At 41.2% G+C, this 20,447-nt stretch overlaps 1 protein-coding gene across 10 annotated transcripts in view; it reads right to left on the bottom strand.

Annotated features, from left to right (window-relative positions):
* Positions 1-19,393, bottom strand: part of SCAPER (S-phase cyclin A associated protein in the ER) — a 581,035-nt gene extending 561,642 nt beyond the window's left edge. For 7 of the 10 annotated variants that reach the window (XM_055277642.2, XM_063638678.1, XM_055277646.2 and 4 more), the window contains exon 1: positions 19,302-19,393. The gene's annotated coding sequence lies outside the window, so the exon portion shown is untranslated. The other 3 variants (XM_055277648.2, XM_063638677.1, XM_063638676.1) reach the window with 3 other exon arrangements.
* Positions 19,394-20,447: the final 1,054 nt, after the last annotated feature.

Genomic DNA, 20,447 nt, shown 5'->3' with positions numbered 1-20,447 from the left:
TGTTCACAGCAGCATTATTCATAACAGCTAAAGAGTAGAAACAACCCAAATACCCATCAACTGATGAATGGATAAATAAAATGTATATTCACACAATGAATAAAAGGACATAAAAATGGATAAGACCAAAAAAAAGGAAGAAAGTGCTAATACATGCTACAATATGGATGAACTTTAAAAACATCATGCTAAGTGAAAGAAGTCAGTTATAAAAAAACACATATTGTATGATTCCACATACAATGTGAAATGTCCAGAACAGTCAAATCCATAGTGTCAGAAAACAGAGGTTGCTGAAGGCTGGGGGGTTAGGAGAAAATGAGAGTAACTGCTAATAAGCACAGGGTTTCTTTAGGGGGTGATGAAAATGCTCTAAAATTAATTATGGTGATGGCTGCAAAACTCTGTGAATATACTAAAACCATTTTTAAATGGGGAAATTATATTGTATATGAATCATTTATCAGTAAAGCTATTATATTTTTTTAAATGTACTACCTCTGCTCACAAACCTCCAACCTCTCTCCATCTCACTCGGAGTAAAAGCCAAAGTCCTCATAGTAGACTATCATGTCCAAAATTTTCCAATTCCATATACCCCTTCTCCCCAGCATTCACTGTACTCCAATCACACTGGCCTGCTTATGATTCCCAGCATGCCAGACATATTCTAGCATTAGCGGTTTATACCTGTGGGACCTCCCATGTGGAACTCTCCCAATTCACTGTGCACAAATGTCACTCTCAATAAGGCCTTCCCATATAACATTCATTCATTCATTCATTCACTCATTTGGAGACAGGGTCTGGCTCTGTCGCCCAGACTGGAGTGCAATGGTGCGATCTTGGCTCACTGCAACCTCTGCCTCTCTGACTCAAGCCATCTTCCCACCTCAGCCTCCTGAGTAGCTGGGACTACAGGTGCACACCATCATGTCTGGGTAATTTTTGTATTTTTTGGCAGAGACGGAGTTTCACCACGTTGCCCAGGCTGGTCTCGAACTATTGGGCTCAAGCAATCCACCCACCTCAGCCTCCCAAAGTGCTGGGATTAAAGGCATGCGCCACCATGCACACCTGGCCCTATTTAAAATCATAACCCTACCAAACAAAGAAAAGCTATGGGAGTTCATCCCACCTTACAAAAAGGCTAAAAGAAGTTCTTCAAGTTCAAACAAAAGAAGACTAAACATTCATCTGTTGATAGACACAGGTTGATTTCATATCTTCACTACTGTGAATATGCTGCAATAAACATATAAGTGCAGGTATCATTTTGGTATATTGATTTCCATTGGGTAGATAGATACCCAGTAGTGGGATTGTTGGATCAAAAGGTAATTCTACTTTTTAGCTTTTTAATACATCCCCATACTGTTTTCCATAGAGGGTGTAACAATTCACATTCCCACAAAATTGTACATGGACCCCATAAATTAATATAAATTTTTTAAAAGGATGCTAACAATGTGAAAATGTATAAAAATAAAACTCACAGCCGGGCACGGTGGCTCACACCTGTAATCCCAGCACACCAGGAGACCGAGGTGGGCAGATCACCTGAGGTCAAGAGTTCAAGATCAGCCTGGGCAACATGGCAAAACCCCGTCTCTACTAAAAATACAAAAATTAGCTGGGTGTGGTGGTGCGCACCTGTAATCCCAGCTACTTGGGAGGCTGAGGCAGGAGAATCGCTTGAAACCAGGAGGCAGAGGTTGCAGTGAGCCAAGATTGTGCCACTGCACTCCAGCCTGGGCAACAGAGTGAGACTCTCTCTCAAAAATAAATAAAAATAAAAAAAAATATGCTGGCAAGGTTCTGGAGAAAAAGGAACACTTATACGCTGTTGGTGGGAGTGCAAATTAAGTTCAGCCATTGTGGAAGATAGTGTGGTGATTCCTCAAAGACCTAAAGACACAAATATAATTCAATCCCATTACTGGGTATATACCCAAGGGAACATAAATCATTCTATTATAAAGACACATACACCTGTATGTTCATTGCAGCACAATTCACAATAGCAAAGACATGGAATCAACCTAAATGCCCTCAATGCTTGACTGGATAAAGAAAATTTGGTACATATACACCAGGGAATACTATGCAGTCATTAAAAAGAATGAGATCATGTCCTTTGCAGGGACATGAATGTAGCTAGAGGCCATTATCCTTAGCAAACTAATGCAGGAACAGAAAATCAAACACCACATGTTCTCACTTATATGTGAGAGCTAAATGATGCTAAATAATGAGAACACATGGACACATAGAGGGGAACAACACACACTGGGGCCTTTTGGAGAATGGAGGGTGGGAGGAGGGAGGGGTGAGGAAAAATAATTGATGGGTACTAGGTTGAACACTTGGGTAATGAAATAATCTGTACAACAAAGTCCCATGACACAAGCTTACCAATATAACAAACCTGCACTTGTACCCCTGAACTTAAAATAAAAGTTTCAAAAAAAGAAAGTCAGAGTCCGTTCCAAGATGGCCAAACAGGAACACCTCCAGTCTGCAGCTTCCAGCATAAGTGACACAGAAGACAGGTGATTTCTGCATTTCCAACTGAGGTACCTGGTTAATCTCATTGGGACTGGTTGGACAGTGGGTACAGCCCACAGAGGGTGAGCCGAAGCAGGCCGGGGCATCGCCTCACCAGGGAAGCAAAAGGGGTTGGGGATTTCCCATTCCTAGCCAAGGGAAGCCATGACAGACTGTACCTGGAAAATCGGTACACTCTCGCCCAAATACTGCACTTTTCCCAGTCTTAGCAACCCACCGACTAGGAGATTCTCTCCCATGCCTGGCTCAGTGGGTCCCACACCCACGGAGCCTTGCTCACTGCTAGTGCAGCAGTCTAAGATCAACCTGCAAGGCTGCAGCCTAGTCAGGGAGGGGCGTCCACCATTGCTGAGGCATGAGTAGGTAAACAAAGCAGCCAGAAAGCTCGAACTAGGCAGAGCCCACCACAGCTCAGCAAGGCCTACTGCCTCTATAGACACCACCTCTGTGGGCAGGGCATAGCTGAACAAAAAGCAGCAGACAACTTGTGCAGACTTAAACGTCCCTGTCTGATGGCTCTGAAGAGAGCAGTGGTTCTCCCAGCATGGCGTTTGACCTCTGAGAACAGACAGACTGCCTCCTCACGTGGGTCCCTGACCCCCGTGTAGCCTAACTGGGAGACACCTCCCAGGAGGGGCCGACAGACACCTCATACAGGCAAGGGCCCCTCTGGAACGAAGCTTCCAGAGGAGGGTCAGGCAGCAGTATTTGCTGTTCTGCAATACTTGCTGTTCTGCAGCCTCCACTGGTGATACCCAGGCAAACAGGGTCTGGAGTGGACCTCCAGCAAACTCCAACAGACCTGCAGCTGAGGGACCTGACTGTTAGAAGGAAAACTAACAAACAAAAAGGAATAGCATGAACATCAACAAAAAGGACATCCACACCAAAACCTCATCTGTAGGTCACCAACATCAAAGACCAAAGGTAGATAAAACCACAAAGATGGGGAGAAACCAGAGCAGAAAAGCTGAAAATTCTAAAAACCAGAGTGCTTCTTCTCCAAAGGATCGCAGCTCCTCACCAGCAATGGAACAAAGGTGGATGGAGAATGACGAGTTGACAGAAGTAGGCTTCAGAAGGTCGGTAATAACAAACTTCTCCAAACTAAAGGAGCATGTTGTAACCCATTGCAAGGAAGCTCAAAAACCTTGAAAAAAGGTTAGACGAATGGCAAACCAGAATGAACAGCGGAGAGAAGACCTTAAATGACCTGATGGAACTGAAAACCATGGAAAGAGAACTTCGTGACGCATGCACAAGCTTCAATAGCCCATTCCATCAACTGGAAGAAAGGATATCAGTGATTGAAGATCAAATTAATGAAATGAAAGGAGAAGACAAGATTAGACAAAAAAAGAGTAAAAAGAAATGAACAAAGCCTTCAAGAAATATGGACTATGTGAAAAGACCAAATCTACATCTGATTGGTGTATGTGAAACTGATGGAGAGAATGGAACCAAGTTGGAAAACACCCTTTAGGGTATTATCCAGGAGAACTTCCCCAACCTAGCAAGGCAGGCCAACATTCAAATTCAGGAAATACAGAGAATACCATGAACATACTCCTCGAGAAGAGCAACTCCAAGACACATAATTATCAGATTCACCAAAGTTGAAATGAAGGAAAAAATGTTAAGGGCAGCCAGAGAGAAAGGTCAGGTTACCCACAAAGGGAAGCCCATCAGACTAAAAGCAGATCTCCTGGCAGTAACCCTACAAGGCAGAAGTGAGTAGGGGCCAATATTCAACATTCTTAAAGAAAAGAATTTTCAACCCAGAATTTCATATCCAGCCAAACTAAGCTTCATAAGTGAAGGAGAAATAAAATCCTTTACAGACAAGCAAATGCTGAGAGATTTTGTTACCACCAGGCCTGCCTTATAAGAGCTCCTGAAGGAAGCACTAAACATGGAAAAGAACAACCGGTACCAGCCACTACAAAAACATGCCAAATGGTAAAGACCATTGATGCTATGAAGGAACTGCATCAATTAATGGGCAAAATAACCAGCTAACATAATGACAGGATCAAATTCACACATAACAATATTAACCTTAAATGTAAATGGGCTAAATGCCCCAATTAAAAGACACAGACTGGCAAACTGGACAAAGAGTCAAGACCCATCAGTGTGCTGTATTCAGGAGACCCATCTCATGTGCAGAGACACACATAGGCTCAAACTAAAGTATGGAGGAAGATCTACCAAGCAAATGGAGAGCAAAAAAAAGCAGGGGTTGCAATTCTAATCTCTGATAAAACAGACTTTAAACCAGCAAAGATCAAAAGAAACAAAGAAGGCCATTACATAATGGTAAAGGGATCAATTCAACAAAAAGAGCAACTATCCTAAATATATACACACCCAATACAGGGACACCCAGATTCATAAAGCAAGTCCTCAGAGACCTACAAAGAGACTTAGACTCCCACATAATAATAATGGGAGACTTTAACACCCTAATGTCAATATTAGACAGATTAATGAGACAGAAGGTTAACAAGGATATCCAGGACCTGAACTCAGCTTTGCACCAAGTGGACCTAATAGACATCTACAGAACTCTCCACCCCAATTCAACAGAATATACATTCTTCTCAGCACCACATTGCACTTATTCTAAAATTGACCACATAATTGGAAGTAAAGCACTCCTCAGCAAATGTAAAAGAAAAGAAATCACAACAAACTGTCTCTCAGACCACAGTGCAATCAAATTAGAACTCAGGATTAAGAAACTCACTCAAAACTGCACAACTACATGGAAACTGAACAACCTGCTCCTGAATGACTACTGGGTACATAATGAAATGAAGGCAGAAATAAAGATGTTCTTTGAAACCAGTGAGAACAAAGACACAATGTACCAGAATCTCTAGGACACATTTAAAGCAGTGGGTAGAGGGAAATTTATAGCACTAAATGATCACAAGAGGAAGCAGGAAAGATCTAAAATCTGCACCCTAACAACACAATTAAAAGAACTAGAGAAGCAAGAGCAAATAAATTCAAAAGCTAGTAGAAGGCAAGAAATAACTAAGAGCAGAGCAGAACTGAAGGAAATAGAGACACAAAAAACCCTTCAAAAAATAAATGAATCCAGGAGCTGTTTTTTTTGAAAAGATCAACAAAATTGATAGAATGCTAGCAAGACTAATAAAGAAGAAAAGACAGATGAATGAAATAGATGCAATAAAAAATGATAAAGGGGATATCACCACAGATCCCACAGAAATACAAACTACCATCGGAGAATACTATAAACATCTCTATGCAAATAAATTAGAAAATCTAGAAGAAATGGATAAATTCCTGGACACATACACTCTCCCAAGACTAAACCAGGAAGAAGGCAAATCTCTGAATAGACCAATAACGGGCTCTGAAATTGAGGCAATAATTAAGAGCCTACCAACCAAAAAAAGTCCAGGACCAGACAGATTCATAGCCAAATTCTACCAGAGGTACAAAGAGGAGTTGGTACCATTCCTTCTGAAACTATTCCAAACAATAGAAGAGGGAATCCTCCCTAACTCATTTTATGAGGCCAGCATCATCCTGATACCAAAGACTGGCAGAGACACAACAAAAAAAAGAGAATTTTAGACCAATATCCCTGATGAACATTGATGCAAAAATCCTCAATAGAATACTGGCAAACTGAATCCAGCAGCGCATCAAAAAGCTTATCCACCCACAATCAAGTCGGCTTCATCCCTGGGATGCAAGGCTGGTTCAACATATGCAAATCAATAAACGTAATCTATCACATAAACAGAACCAATGACAAAAACCACATGATTATCTCAATAGATGCAGAAAAGGCCTTTGACAAAATTCAACAGCACTTCATGCTAAAAACTCTCAATAAACTAGGTATTGATGGGACTTATCTCAAAATAATAAGAGCTATTTTATGACAAACCCATAGCCAAGATCATACTGAATGGGCAAAAACTGGAAGCACTCCCTTTGAAAACTGGCACAAGACAAGGATGCCCTCTCTCACCACTCCTATTCAACATAATGTTGGAAATTCTGGCCAGGGCAATTAGGCAAGAGAAAGAAATAAAGGGTATTCAACTAGGAAGAGAGGACGTCAAATTGTCCGTTTGCAGATAACATGATTATATATTTAGAAAACCCCATCGTCCCAGCCCAAAATCTCCTTAAGCTGATAAGCAACTTCAGCAGTCTCAGGATATAAAATCAATGTGCAAAAATCACAAGCAATACACCAATAACAGACAAACAGAGAGCCAAATCATGAGTGAACTCCCATTCACAATTGCTACAAAGAGAATAAAATACCTAGGAATCCAGCTTACAAGGGATTTTGAAGAACCTCTTCAAGGAGAACTACAAACCACTATGCAACAAAATAAAAGAGGACACAAACAAATGGAAGAATATTCCATGCTCGTGGATAGGAAGAATCAATATCATGAAAATGGCCATACTGCCCAAGGTAATTTATAGACTCAATGCCATCCCCATCAAGCTACCAATGACTTTCTTCACAGAATTGGAAAAAACTACTTTAAAGTTCATATGGAACCAAAAAAGGGCCTGCATTGCCAAGACAATCCTAAGCAAAAATAACAAAGCTGGAGACTTCACACTACCTGACTTCAAACAATACAACAAGGCTACAGTAACCAAAACAGATATATAGACCAATGGAACAGAACAGAGGCCTCAGAAATAACACTACATATCTACAACCATCTGATCTTTGACAAACCTGACAAAAACAAGAAATGGGGAAAGGATTCCCTATTTAATAAATAGTGCAGGGAAAACTGGCTAGCCATATGCAGAAAGCTGAAACTGGATGCATTCCTTACACTTTATACAAAAATTAATTCAAGATGGATTAAAGCCTTAAATGTAAGACCTAAAACCATAAAAACTCTAGAAGAAAACCTAGGCAATACCTTCAGGACATAGGCATGGGCAAAGACTTCATGACTAAAATACCAAAAGCAATGGCAACAAAAGCCAAAATAGACAGATGGGATCTAATTAAACTAAATAGCTCCCGCATGGCAAAAGAAACTACCATCAGAGTGAACAGGCAACCTACAAAATGGGAGAAAATTTTTGCAATCTATCCATCTGACTAAGGGCTAATATCCAGAATCTACAAAGAACTTAAACAAATTTACAAGAAAAAAAACAACCCCATCAAAAAGCGGGCAAAGGATATGAACAGACACTTCTCAGAAGAAGACATTTATACAGCCAACAGACACATGAAGAAATGCTCACCATCACTGGCCATCAGAGAAATGCAAAGCAAAACCACAATGAGATATCATCTCATGCCAGTTAGAATGGCCATCATTAAAAAGTCAGGAAACAACAGGTGCTGGAGAGGATGCGGAGAAATAGGAATGCTTTTACATTGTTGGTGGGAGTGTCAATTAGTTCAACCATTGTGGAAAACAGTGTGGCGATTCCTCAAGGATCTAGAACTAGAAATACCATTTGACCCAGCAATCCCATTACTGGGTATATACCCAAAGGGTTATAAATCATGCTACTATGAAGACACATGCACACGTATGTTTATTGCAGCACTGTTCACAATAGCAAAGACTTGGAACCAACCCAAATGTCCATCAACGATAGACTGGATTAAGAAAATGTGGCACATATACACCATGGAATACTATGCAGCCATAAAAAAGGATGAGTTCATGTCCTTTGCAGGGACATGGATGAAGCTGGAAACCATTATTCTCAGCAAACTATCACAAGGACAGAAAACCAAACACCACATGTTCTCACTCATCCTTGGGATGGTAATTGAACGAGAACACTTGGACACAGGGCAGAGAACATCACACACCAGGGCCTGTCACTGGGTGGGGATCTGGGGGAGGGATAGCATTAGGAGAAATACCTAAGGTAAATGACAAGTTGATAGGCACAGCAAACCAACATGGCACATGTATACCTGTGTAACAAACCTGCAATTTGTGCACATGTACCCTAGAACTTAGAGTATATTAATAAAAAAAGTCATTACATAATGATAAAGGGGCAATTCATCAAAAGGATGTAACCATTGTAGATATGTATGCACCCAACATTGGAGCACCAAAATTTTAACACCACTGAAAGGAAAAATAGACAGCAATACATTAATAGCAGGGGACTTCAATACCCCACTTTCAACAAGGAATAGATCATCCGGACAAAAAAAAAGTCAACAAGGAAACAGTGAACTTGAACAGTTCTATAGGCCAAATGGACCTAACAGACATATGCAAAACATTCCATCCAACAGCAGCAGAATATACAACATTTTCAAGCACACACAATATTCTCTAGGATAGATCATATGTTAGGCCACAAAATAAGTCTTAACAAATTCAAGAAGATTTAAATGATATCAAGTATCTTTTCTGACCACAATGGTATAAAGCTAGAAATAACAGGAAGAACACTGGAAAATTCACAAATATGTGGAAATTAAACTACACAACTAAACAATCAATGAGTCAAAGAAAAAATCGAAAGGGAAATCAAAAAGTATCCTGAAACAAGTGAAAATGGTAACACAACATAGCAAAACTTATGGGATACAATAAAAGCAGTTCTAAGAGGCAAGTTTATAGTGACAAAAGCCTACATAAAGACAGACAGGGCCAGGCGCAGTGGCTCAAGCCTGTAATCCCAGCCCTTTGGGAAGCCGAGGCGGGTGGATCACCTGAGGTCAGGAGTTCAAGACCAGCCTGGCCAACATGGTGAAACCCCATCTCTACTAAAAATACAAAAAATTAGCTGGGTGCAGTGGCGCATGCCTGCAGTCCCAGCTACTTGGGAGGCTGAGGCAGGAGAATCGCTTGAACCTGGGAGGTGGAGGTTGCAGTGAGCTGAGATGGTGCCACTGCATGCCAGTGTGGGCAACAGAGTGAAATTTCAACTACAAAAAAAAGACACAGACAGATCTCAGCCTCACATGATGTGAACACCTATAATCTCAGCTAGTCAGCAGACTGAGGTGGGAGGATGATTGCTTGAGCCCAAGAGTTCGAGGCTGTAGTGTGCTATGATCATGCCTGAGACTAGTCTCTACATTCCAGCCTGGGCAACATAGCAAGATCCCATCTATGAAAAGAAAAAAAGAGAAAGGCAAAACAACTCAGATAAACAACCTAAGTTTACACCTCAAAGAACTAAAAAAAGAACAAACTGAATCTAAAGTCAGCATAAGGAAGGAAATAATAACAGAAATAATCAATGAAATAGGGACTAGAAAAACAGAAAAGATCAATGAAACTAAGAGTTGGTTTTTGAAAAAGATAAATGAAACTGAAAAACCTTTAGCTAGACTAAGAAAAAGAAGACTCAAACAAAATTATAAATGTAAGAGGAAACATTACAACTGATACTATAGAAATAAAGGGATCATAAAAGACTACTTTGAACAATTACATGCCAACAAATTGAATAACTTACAGAAAATAAGTAAACTAGAAATATACAACCTACCAAGACTGAATCATGAAGAAATAAAAAATCTGACCAGATCAATAACAAGTAAGAAGACTGATTTTTTAATAAAAAACTCACAAGAGAGAAGAACCTAGGACCTTATGGCTTCACTGGTGAATTCTACCAAACATTTAACAAAGAATTAATACCGATCCTTCTCAAACTCTTCCCAAAAACTGAAGAAAATATTTCCAAACTCATTTCACAAGGCCAACATTACCCTAATACTAAAGCCAGACATAAACACTAGAAGAAAAGAAAATTACAGGCCCATATCCCTGATGAATATAGATTCAAAAATCCTCCATAAAATACTGGCAAACCAAATCCAACAGCTTATTGAAAGCATCATACACTATGATTGGGTAGGAATTATTTGTGGGTTGCAAGAATGGTTCAACATATGCAAATTAACACGAGATACACCACATTAACAGAACAAAGAATGAAAATCATAAGATCATCTCAATAAATGCAGAAAAAGCATCTGACAAAATTCAACACCCTTTCAAGATAAAAACTTTCAACAAATTAGGTACATAAGTAATGTCGTAATAAAGATCATAGATGACAAGCCCACAGCTAACATACACAACAGTGAAAATTTAAAAGCTTTTCCTCTAAGATCAACAAGCCAAGAATGCCATCTCATCCAGTTCTTTTTTTTCTTGACTAAGAAAAAAAAAATAAAAGTCAAGAAAAAAAAATAAAAGTACTCAAGTTAGGAAAAAAATAAGTGAAATTGTCTGTTTGCAGATGACATGATCTTACATACAGAAAATCCTAAAGGCTCTACCAAAAACTATTAGAACTAATAAATTCAGTAAAGTTGTAGTATACAAAATCAAAATACAAAATAGAAAAATCAGTAGCTTTTCTACACACTTAACAATGAACCATCCAAAAAGGAAATCAAGAAAACAATCCCAGCCGGGTGCAGTAGCTCACACCTATAATCTCAGCACTTTGGGAGGCCGAGACGGGCGGATCACGAGGTCAGGAGATTGAGACCATCCTGGCTAACACAGTGAAACCCCATCTCTACTGAAAATACAAAAAATTAGCCGGGCACGGTGGCAGGCGCCTGTAGTCCCAGCTACTTGGGAGGCTGAGGCAAGAGAATGGCGTGAACCCGGGAGGCGGAGCTTGCAGTGAGCCGAGATTGTGCCACTGCACTCCAGCCTGGGCAACAGAGCGAGACTCCGTCTCAAAAAAAAAAAAAAAAAAAAAAATCCCATTTACAATAGCATAAAAGACAATAAAAGGCTGGCCACAGTGGCTCACACCTGTAATCCCAGCACTTTGGGAGGCCAAGGCAGGCCAATCACTTGAGCCCAGGAGTTCAAGACCAGCCTGGGCAACATGGCGAAACCCTGTCTCTACCAAAAATATGAAAATTGGTCAGGCATGGTGGTGTGTAACTGTAGTCCCAGATACTCAGGAGGCTGAGGTGGGAGGATCACCAGAGGCTGGGGAGGTCAAGGCTGCAGTGAGCTGTGATCACACCACTGCACTCCAGACTGGGTGACAGAATGACATCCTGTCTTAAAAACAACAAAAATAATAGTAATAAAATACTTAGGAACATAAATCTAACCAAGAAAGAGAAAGACCTATGCACTGAAAACCATAAAACTGATGACAAACTGAAAATAACACAAATAAAGAGAAAGACATCCCATGTTCATGAACTGGAAGAATTAACATTATTAAAATATCCATACTACCCAAAGCAATCTACAAATTCAACATAATCCCTCTCAAAATCTCCATGATGTTTCTCACAGAAATAGAAAAAACAATCCTAGACCTGGCATAGTAGTTCATTCCTGTAACCCTATAATCCTAGCACTTTGGGAGGCCAAGGCAGGCAGACCGCCTTGAGTCTCAAACAAGAGTTTGAGACCAGCCTGGGCAATGTGGAGAATACACCAAAATACAAAATAATACCCGCACTCCACCAAAAATACAAAAAATAGCCAGGCATGGTGGCACACACCTGTAGTTCCAGCTCCTTGGGAGGCTAAGGAGGGAGGCTCACTTGTGCCCAGAGACAGAGGCTGCAGTAAGCTCTGATCATTCTACTGCACTCCAGCCTGGGTGACAGAGTGAAACCTCATCTCTAAAAAATTATTTTTTTAAAAAAAAGAGTAAGTTCTGAAGTCAGACACAAATCCATATCCCAAGTCTGCCAATTACAAACTACACAGCCTTTAGGTAAATTCTTTAACATTTTTGAATCTCAGGGTACAGTGCTATAAAACAAGAGTAAAAATATCTACTTTGTAGGGTTATTTTCAAAATCAAAGAAAGTAAATGTGAAGAAATGTTTGTTGGCAAACAACCAGCTCTAAATACTTGGTAGCTGTGCACCACAGGATTATGGGGAATTTTTTTGTTATTTTCAGATTTTCTGATACATGATTGCACTGCACTGCAATTACAACTTTAAAAACCTGTAATGATTTAAAGTATTTCCAAATTACAGATTAAACTAGGCTCTGACTTAAAATTTTTCAGTCCAGAGTTCATAAACTCTTAATTACAGGCCTTTTCCTCCAAAGAGGAAAAAAAAAAAATGTTAGTTCAAGATTGGCCAGGCACAGTGGCTCACACCTGTAATCCTAGCACTTTGGGAGGCTGAGGCGGACAGATTGCCTGAGCTCAGGAGTTCAAGACCAGCCTGGACAACATGGCAAAACCCCATCTCTACCAAAAATACAAAAGCTTAGCTGGGTGTGGTGGTATGCACCTGAAGTTCCAGGTACTCGGAAGATTGAGGCATGAGAATTGCTTGAACCCAGGAGGCAGAGGTTGCAGTGAGCTGAGATCACGCCACTGCACTCCAGCCTGGGTGACAGAGACTCTATCTCAAAAAAAAAAAAGAAAAAGAAAAAGACTGAATTATTATTTCTTAAGTCCCACCAGACACTGATTAACTTGAAATCCTTACATCACTGCATCTTGTGCACTACTGTTCAATTAGGCATCTGACAGATTATTGTTTCTGCCTCTGAACTGAAAGTCAGTGGTACTTAAGATGCATGACTTTTTTTTTAAGATAAATTCCAGGTATTTCCAGGTGCACTTAGGTAAACAGGTACTACAATGTAATAATAAACATAAGTAGGAGATGTATATTTCACAGATTACCACAAAGGATTTCTGGGGAGCAATTCACTTGATTATATGAATAAAAAGTCAACAGAGAGCAACCAAGAGGAAGAATAAGAACCCACGTCAGGTTAAATAGCACCACTATGTCAGGTTAAAGGGTTTATGTTCTCATTTCTCCAAAAAATGTATATGAATGGCTAATAAACATAAGAAAACAAGTTGAAATCACTAGTCATTAGGGAAATACCTATCAAAGCCACAATGAGACATAACTTCGTACCCACCAAGATGTCTACGGTCAAAAAGACAGACAAAACAACTGTTGGAGAAGATGTGGAGAAACTGGAATCCTGACACACTGCAGTGGAAATGTAAACTGGTACAGCTGGTTTGGTAACAATCTGGCAGTTCCTCAAAAAGCAAAAGATAAGTCACCATATAACCCAGCAATTCTATTCCTAGGTTTATACTCAAGAGAAATGAAAACACAAGTCCACACAAAAACTTCTATGGGAATATTCACAGCAGCAATAGCCAAAAAGTAGAAACAATGCAAGATGTTCATGAACTGATAAATGAATAAATAAAATGTGTTATATCCATATGATGGAATATTATTCATCCATAAAAAGGAATGAAGGGCTGATACGTGCTACAAAATGGATGAATCTTGAAAACATTACATTAAATGGAAGAAGCCAGACACAAAAGGCTTCGTATTGTATAATTCCATTTATGTGAAATGTCCTGAAAAGGCAAATCCATAAAGACAGAAAGTAGATTAGTGGGTGGCTGTAGCTGGAGATAAGATGGGGAAGTAGGGAGGGAGGCCAGAATGGAAAATGGCTGCTAATGCTTATGGGGTTTCATATTGGGATACTGAAAATGTTCTAAACTTAATTGTGGTAATGGATCCACAACTCTGTGAATACATTAAAATCATTGAAGTGTACATTTTAAATGGGTGGATTTTACGGCATGTGAAGTACAGCTCAATAAAGCTTCAAATTAAAAAAGAAAGCAAGCTATGTCCTAAGCCAAAATGTCCAAAATTGCGATCATTCAGTTACTACCTTCATGATATTTGCCATAACTAAGTACCACCTATAAAATAATTTACATAATTTTCTTTCAATAAAATGACATTTACTCAAATAAAAATCTGTAACACTATCTTAAACATAAAATCAGTCAATATACAAGAAATATGGATATGGCGAAATATTGACAGTGGTACTCAAATAAATGAAATTTGAGAAACTCAGGGCTGCAAAAAAACAGTGGCCAAGCAGAAAGTGGAACACCCCAAAAAAAAAAACAAAGAAAAAAGGTGGTAAACCGGGAATGAACACTAGGCCTGGCTGAGCCCAAAGTGTCTGAACAAGTTCCTGCCTTGTTCAGAACTGAAGTCTCACTTGTCTTATTCTGCCCTGCAATCCCGGAATATCTGTGGAGATGCCTAAGAATCCTAGAGATGGAAATGTAAAGATGGGCTCAAGTGCCAGGAAAGGCATATCTTTTCTTTATCCAAGTTTGGGTACACAGGTTGTAAAAGAGCAAGGAGTAAATGGCAGACCCAAAGCAGTGAGAAGCCTGCTGGTAGCACTACTCCAAAATATAGGGGCCCATCTAACTGAAGCCAGGATAGTACATCTATGAATTATCCACATATTGGTCAATAAATTGTAGAAAAATTGAGGTTTGCAATCATAGTTCCTCTCCAGGATTCACAAAGTCTGTCACCCATGTTTCTGCCTTTTCCAACATTTAAGAAAATCTGAGTATTTGCCTTTCTGAGTCTGATACTTTAATGTTGTCACAGACATACTCAAAAACTACCGTTCACATTTTTGCTAATTGGAAAATATGTGTATTATGGTAAAAATGAGTAGTTTGTAGCCAGGTGTGGTGGCACGTGCCTATAGTCCCAGCTACTCGGGAGGCTGAGGCAGGAGAATCGCTAGAACCCGGGAGGCAGAGGTTGCAGTAAGCCGAGATTGCACCACTGCACTCCAGCCTGGGGGACAGAGCAAGACGCCGTCTCAAAAGAAAAAAAGAGTAATTTGAAGAGCAATATAGACATCTTATAATTCTAAATTGTTTAATAAGATTTTCAATTCTGATTACTTTCATATATACTGCCATGAATATGTCAACCAAGTTATTTATTTTCTCTCATGAATGTGGCATGCTCAATTGAAAATACTGAAACTATCTCTCTTTTCCAATACTGTATTAAAAGCAGGCTTAATGCATACTAAAATCTTGACAAATTAAATATGATGTCTGAAACTTGCTTCAAAACAATTTAGTGGGGAGGTAACTTTTATGGAATAATATTGCCCATGTATAATGTATAGCTAATTTTTGAAATAGATTGATACATGGCAGTTCATCATACTATTTATCTCTTTTGCGTATGTTTCAAAACATAAAATGAACTTATTACTTCAAGAAGTTATCATTTTAGCAAAACTTTATGAAATCTTTAGTGTTTCATGTCATAGAAGAAAAAGTCTGTCCATAAATAATTTCTAATAATTTTTTTTTTGAGTCAGAGTCTCGCTCTGTTGCTCAGGCTGCAGTGCAGTGGCATGATCTCAGCTCACTGCAACCTCCACCTCCCGGATTCAAGCGATTCTCCTGCCTCAGCCTCCCGAGTAGCTGGGACTACAGGCACGGGCCACCACGTCCAGCTAATTTTTTGTATTTTTAGTAGACACGTGGTTTCACCGTGTTAGCCAGGACGGTCTCCATCTCCTGACCTTGTGATCTGCCCACCTCAGCCTCCCAAAGTGCTAGGATTACAGGCGTGAGCCACCATACCCGGCCTCTAATAATTTTTAAGGCTAGTTCCATCATTGGACTCTAGATCTTTTCACTCTTTATATTTCACAAGACCCATAGCCAATTAGTGAAAGCCAAACATGTTTGTGAAAAAGGTTAGCTACAAATGCACCATGAAATACTATGCAGCCATAAAAAAGAACAAAATCATGCCCTCTGCAGCAACACGGATAGAGCTGGAGACCACTATCCTAAGTGACTTAACATGAGAAAAGAAAACCAAATACTGTGTGTTCTCTCTTATAAGTGGGAATTAAACACTGAATACGTGATCGTAAAAGTCACAAACAACAGGCACTAGGGATCACTAGACCGAGGGGAGCATGGGCTGAAAAACCACCTGTTGTGTACTATGCTTATGGCCTGTGTGATGGGATAGTTGGGACCCCAAGCATCAGCATCAATTTATTCATGTAACAAATCTACACATGTACCCTCTACTATATAATAAAAGTTGAATTTTTTTTTTAAAAAAAAGGTTACCATCCAGCAGAAACTGCAAACAGAATTTTATTAATGATTTAATTTTTGCTATGCCAGCCATTTACAGTTTTCTCTTCATTTCAGAAATGTCAATTCCACAATGGATATCGGATTGTACCCTTACAGAGAATTCTATTAAACTTCCCCCTAAATAATACCACCACTTTCTAAGTGTTTAAGTAACATTCACATGTGATCCCAAAGAAGTTGTTTATCCTTTAAAACTAGTCTGGGCTGTGGTCAGGTATGAAAGTGAAAGAGGCCAGGTGCAGTGGCACACGCCTGTAATCCCAGCACTTTGGGAGGCCGAGGCGGGTGGATCATCTGAGGTCAGGAGTTTGAGACCAGCATGGCCAACATGGTGAAACCCGGTCTCTAAAAATACAAAAAAAATTAGCCGGGCATGGTGGTTGAGTGCCTGTAGTCCCAGCTACTCAGGAAGCTGAGGCAGGAAAATCGCTTGAACTTGGGAGGTGGAGTTTGCAGTGAGCCAAGATCGTTGCACTCCAGCCTGGGTGACAGAGTGAGACTCCGTTTCAAGAAAAAATAAAAGAAAGTGAAAGAAATGACAGAATCTCAAGTCCCTTCATCTTACTTATCTTTAAAACATTCCTGCAGGTAAATGAAGACATTAATGACCTTAATACCAATCTTTTAGGAGTTCTTAAAATACCTATGAAGCACCAATGGCAAACATTTTTAAAGTCTGTTTAGAATACTATATCCTTTGGACCAGTCACCAAAATTTATTTACAAACACATTTGTACAGTACTGCTGATTACACTTCCATGGTTGTTTGACCTGAACAACCGAGTGATTAGCCATAATGCTATGGTCTGCATGTTTGTGTTCTTCAAAATTCTTGTTGAAATCCTAGTTTCCAAGATCATATTAGGAGGTGGGGCCTTTGGGACATGACTGTATTATGAGGGCAGACCCTTAATGAATGGGATAAATTCCCTTATAAGAGGCCAGAGAGAGACCGCTTCATCCTTGCACCATGTAAGGAGACAGCTAGAGGGTGCCATCTATTAACAAGAAAGCAGGCTATCACCAAACACTGAATCATCAGACATCTTGATCTATGACTTCCCAGCCTCCAGAACTGCAAGAAATGAATTTCTGTTGTTTATAAGCCACTCAGTCTGAGGTATTTTGTTATACCAGACCCAAATGGACCAAAGACACATAGAGAATATTTTTAATGCAGCTCAAAGGAGTGTGGAGAAAGAAGGAAAAGAGCATTTGTTGAGGGCTTACCATGGCCAGGAACAGTTCTCAATACTTTACAGACACCTAATTTATTACTATCAACAAATTTTTGAGGTGGATATTATTCCTACTTTACAGATGAGAAAGGCTCAGAAAAATTAATTTGCCAAAAACAAGGGGTGGGGCTGAGATTCAAACTCAAATCAGTCTGCCTTCAAAGCCATCAGATTACTTCTCCCACAAAGACAACCTTCCAAATCACATTAAAACTTGACTCTTTGATTGATTAAAAATATTAATTTTTTAGTGGATATCATTCTTCAAGTGGCATAAATCATCTGCAACCAACAAACTTTGAGGAAAAGTCATAGTTAACAGAAATAACAGAATGGACAGAGCACCAGTATAGGCCAGAGTGGGACATTGGTCAGACTACCAACCTTAGGTCAGAAAACTTAATCCCAGATTTACCACTCACCAGCTGGTGATCTAAGGCAAGTAATAACCTTTTGAGCCCCCGTTTCTCCATTCATAAAATAAGCATTACTCCTAGCCCAATCCATCCTTCTACCAGATTATTTATGAAGATGAAAAGTTAATGATGAAATTAATCCATAAACTAAGACAAACTATAATTCATATAAGGAATTAGTATCTGTTCGGTAAAATTACTATTAGTGAACAGCTATTTTCATGGAAAATAACTTATCACAACTAGAATAAGAGATGCAGTCCACCAGCAACAGGAAGCTGCTCACAAACAGGCGGCCTCATCTCAGCTGGGGCCCCCTTAAGAGCAGCAGGTGTTGCTTAGAGGACCAGTTTTGTGCCTGCTTTCTAACAATCCCGTTCCTCCCCGGTGCGGTTCCCATGAACGCGACTGGAAAACGGTGTAGAGGGAAGGCGCAAAGGAAGTGCTAGGAAAAGAGCAGCAACAGAGGCACGAGGCTGCGTCCCACTACTCCCAGGTGCGAGGGGATCTTCACCCCTCCAGGCCTCAGCGCACGCATCTGGAAGACGGAGAGGCTATTCCTGCCCTGTTGCCTGGGCAGAGCTAAGATCAGAGTACAGGGAAAGCATGGTAAACCCCGCTGAGAATGAGAGATGACGATGACGATCACCTGTCAAACGAAGGGAGGCTCCTCCAGGAGCCCCTCGCATTTAGACGTTCCGGAAGCCTCGTCACCCGCGGCCGGGGCTGCCCCCAAGTGAGGTGACGCGGCAGCCCCCCACTCACCCCTCAGACCGCTTAGTGTGCGGGGGTCTCACGTCCCTCACACCCCAGATGAGCCCACGGGGCAGGCCAGGACACTGCTCACCCGCGCCCCCGTCCCGAGGCCTCCGAGGCCGACCTCTGAGCCCTCCCCAGGCGACCGCGGCTCCCCTCCCCCAGCAACGATCCCTGCCCCGCTCAACTCGCACTCCCAGGTGAGGGGAGGGGGGGAAAGGGCGTACCCCGCCGCCATTTTGTCCCCTGGTCCCCGCAAGGCATTCAGACGGCCCGCGCCCCAACTCGGATCCGCCCGGGTCTGCGCTACGCACGCCCCTCGCGGACACTCACCCCCGGCCGCCCTGCGCAGTTCCGCGCGGCTCAGAGCGTCCCGCCGGGAAAGGGGCGGGGCGGGGCGGGGCGGGGAGGCCTCGGAGAGGCGGGGTGGCTTCCCGGCGCACCACGTGATCTCAGCCGCTGCCGCGCCGCTCCCGGCTGCAAGATCTGTGTCGTCCGCGCGCAGGCGCACGCAAGTTCGTGCCGTTGGGGCGCCCAGGCGGGAGGTCTGAGAGTTGATTTGGTTCGATGTCCCGGCGCGGCTTTTCCGAAGATGTTTCTTTTCCTAGGTTAAGCTTACACCGCCGCTTTTGGCCACACAGGTCCTTCTCGTACTCAATCTCTTCCCTCCTCCTGCCTTATCACCACAGTCAATCCACAGATTAAGGACTTAGAGAGGCGCCTCACAGAAATCTGTACTGGTGAAAGCACTTGACAGGAGCACGCTGGGCTGCGCTGAACAGAACTAGGCCTCCGAGAAGCTTTATCAGGGCCCTTCTGTGTGCCAGGCTTGGAAGGTCGAAGTACAGAGACCTAACAAATACGTTTCATCTACTTCAAAGACAAACACATGATGAATTAAATACTTTAACGTTTAAATCAGTCTGAACAAAATAGAAAAAAGATTCAATGCAGACCGTAATTATCAAACGAATATTCCCCGTCCCTTTTCATCCAGCTGGGAAACAGCTCTTTACCCTTCCCTCTCCCTCCCCACCCGCAGTAGGCGGGAAGTCCTGGACTCACAAGCGCTGTGGGGGCAGGAACCATATGGCTATGTTCTGGCTCCCCTTCTCTCTTGCCTTCTTAGAGAACTCGCTTTTTCATTTATTCAGCAAATGTTTATTGACCACATACTATGTATCAGATGGTATTTTAGATGCTTGGAGTTAATACGTGAGCAAAATAAACAGAAATCTCTAAAAAACCTCCGACTTCTTGGAGCAGAGTGAAACCAGGCAAGTGTTACATCAAGTTTAGCCAAAAGCTGTGTCCTTACATATTTTAAGTTCAGCCTGAAGGTTTCTCCGTAAATAGTAAACTATAACCTAAATAGAGGTGTAAATACACTGCAACCTACTCGCGCCAATCACCAAGTTTTGGCCAAAGACGGCCAACTGTTCAAACCGTGTTCAAATAAGGTAAACGTCTAGCTATAAC

Source organism: Symphalangus syndactylus, chromosome 5 (assembly GCF_028878055.3).
Source record: "Symphalangus syndactylus isolate Jambi chromosome 5, NHGRI_mSymSyn1-v2.1_pri, whole genome shotgun sequence".
In the NCBI taxonomy this organism is placed as follows: domain Eukaryota; kingdom Metazoa; phylum Chordata; class Mammalia; order Primates; family Hylobatidae; genus Symphalangus; species Symphalangus syndactylus.
This window is presented reverse-complemented; position numbering and strand designations above follow the sequence as displayed.